The sequence below is a fragment of the Ursus maritimus genome, unplaced genomic scaffold, assembly GCF_017311325.1.
Source record: "Ursus maritimus isolate PB19 unplaced genomic scaffold, ASM1731132v1 scaffold_26, whole genome shotgun sequence".
In the NCBI taxonomy this organism is placed as follows: Eukaryota; Metazoa; Chordata; class Mammalia; order Carnivora; family Ursidae; genus Ursus; species Ursus maritimus.
In genome coordinates, this window is record NW_024425119.1 from 11,767,004 (window position 1) to 11,769,673 (window position 2,670).

Below are 2,670 nucleotides of genomic sequence, written 5' to 3' on the forward strand. Positions count from 1 at the left end.
TAGTAAGTATTTCAATGTAAAGAGAGAAGTGTAGACTATAATAAAATAAATAGCTGTGTGTCCACCATCTACTTTAACATTATTAACACTTTGCTGTATTTTATTCCATTTCTTTTTTTGTAAAAAAACAAAAAACAAAAAAAAAAACCACAGCATTTAGATACATGGAATGCTGTGTGTTCCTCCCTGATCCCTCCCTCCTTAGGCAACCATTGGCCTGAAGCTAACGGTATCAGTCCCATGAAGACTTTGAAAAAATATTCACTATGGCTTCCCATGTGGCCGCAACCACCAGGTAAGCAAGATGGGCGTTTACAATCACATTCGAGAGCTAAGAAGAAGAAGCAGTCCCATATAATACGTTTTCTTCTCCAGGTGCTATGGGCAGTACCGCCAGCTCTCTGCTCTACCAACCCCATAAAGTGCACACACTGGGACACAAGGTCAGGCAAGGTTATGTCATATATTGGACTCACATGCCCCTGAGGGCAACCTACAGGAATCCCGTCCATCATGGTGTTAACCAATTAGTTTGCTTGAAGTCTTCAGTCTGTTGCTAAGGAGCCAGCTAGGTACCACTGGAAACTCTGAGAGCCCTGAACTCTGACTTGATTGAAGAAGATTCCACATACAAATTCTTTGAGGTTCTCTTCATTGACTTATTCCATTAAGCTATTAGAAGAAATCCTTGGGTGTCTGGCTGGCTCAGTCAGTAGAGTGTACAACTCTTGATCTCGGGATTGTAAGTTCAAGCCCCACATTGGGTGTAGAGATCACTTAAAAATAAAATCTGAAGAAAAAGAAGAAGGAGAAGGAGAAAGAGAAGAAGTAGTGGAGGAGGAGGAAGAGGCGGAAGGGGATGGGGAAGAGGAAGAAGAACAAGAAGAAGAAATCCTGACACCCAGTGGGTCACGAAACCAGTCTACAAGCACAGGGAGATTCAAGGACTCACATCTGCAGGCCACAAGAGCCATGGCCTTGGAAAGGGTCTCAAGTGCCACCATGCTCGCCGTGGTTCCCTGTGCAGCTTGGAGAAGGCACAATATTCTCCAGCTCCATCATTACTACCAATATAAGGGATATTTATGAAATTCTTATCTAATAAACTATTTAGAATAGTCAAAAATGTGCTACATATATACTCATAAAGAAATGATGGGGATTTTTTTCATATTTTACCTTTTAAATAAAATTATGTCACACTTTGTGTTCTGTTCTGCACTTGCCTTTCACTCAGCATTATGCTTTTGAGATATGCCCATAATGATACATGAACCTCTGCGTCATACATCCCAGCAGCTATTATATTTCCTATCTTAAAAAAACAATCTCCCATTGACTTTGCCGCCACTTACTGCCCTCTCCTTTGCTCTCTTCACCATTTTTTGCAACAAAATTCCCCGAGAGTGCTGTCTATACTCATCGCCTCTAAGTTTTCTGTCAAACTCTCCCAACCCACTCCAGTCGGAGCCCCCGGACTCCACTAGTGAGAGACTTGGTTATCCAACAGATGTCCTCCCTGTCTAGCGCTGTTGCATTGCTTCATGAGCGGCCAAGGAGAGGCCTCATGTCTCAGTTCCTGGCAGTGGTTTCTGTAGTCCTCCCATAGCTTCAGAGTGCTTTTCTCTGCTCCTCTGTCCTGAACTTGAGGACCCGGACCCAAGCAGACCGGCCCAGCTCAAGAGGTGATAGCAATTCTGTTGGTTCGGCTGCTACGTGATGGTCTTATGAACACTGCACATGTAAAGATGCCCAATCTAGAAGTCCTTTCTGACAGCTTCTAAAGAGAGGCAGAAACATTATGTTGAGCTTTTCCTTCCCTTGTGAACACTGTCATGGCGAGAGAGGAACAAAGAGTCTTCCTCCAGGACCCCTAACCTTGGATTGCCCTTGGATTCCACACAGCTAACCAGCGGAAGTCCCTAGTTGCTAGTAGGATAGAGGAGCCAGAGTGTGGACCAAAAATAACTTTTCAGCCCATCTCTTCCACTCCTAAAAACAGTTTGGAGTTTGCAGTAAGGGTCTATGAATGAACGCTTAGATCTCCTTTAGAGGACTTGGAACTCATGACGGAGCAAGGCAAGGGTACACTGTTCTCAGAGCATCTCTTCTGTGAAAGGACACCTTTATTGTCCATGCATATGCAACCACAAGCTTCTCTTCTCCCCCTGCTCATGGAGAAAGACGGACTCATACACTAAACAGCCTAATTATACTGATAGGTCACATAGATGCACAAGTTAGGCTCATGGTGGCGACTAGGCATTTCATTAACATTCTTTTCCTTCTTTCTTTCTTTTCTTTCTTTCTTTCTTTCTTTCTTTCTTTCTTTCTTTCTTTCTTCTTTCTTTCTTTCTTTCTTTCTTTCTTTCTTTCTTTCTTTCTTTTCCTTCTTTCCTTCTTTCCTTCCTTCCTTCTTTTCTGTCCTGTTCAAATTACTTTGCATCTCAGTTTATACTGAGATATGGGTGGATATGCATGAGCTCCAAAAGTCCCAGTCCCCTGCTCAGGAAATGTGAAAAAACAAAACAGACACTGTGAATCTCCCCTCCAAACCCCAGCACTGAGAAACAAATCACCTGTGCAGAGAAACCCACAAAGAGATGCTGCTCACCTTGTTAATATGTTTTACAGACTAATTTTTGTTTTGCATTAGCTTTTCATACAACT

At 42.8% G+C, this 2,670-nt stretch overlaps 1 pseudogene; it reads left to right on the plus strand.

Moving 5' to 3' along the window:
* Positions 1-242: 242 nt before the first annotated feature.
* On the plus strand, positions 243-1,089 carry LOC121105347 (annotated as a pseudogene).
* Positions 1,090-2,670: the final 1,581 nt, after the last annotated feature.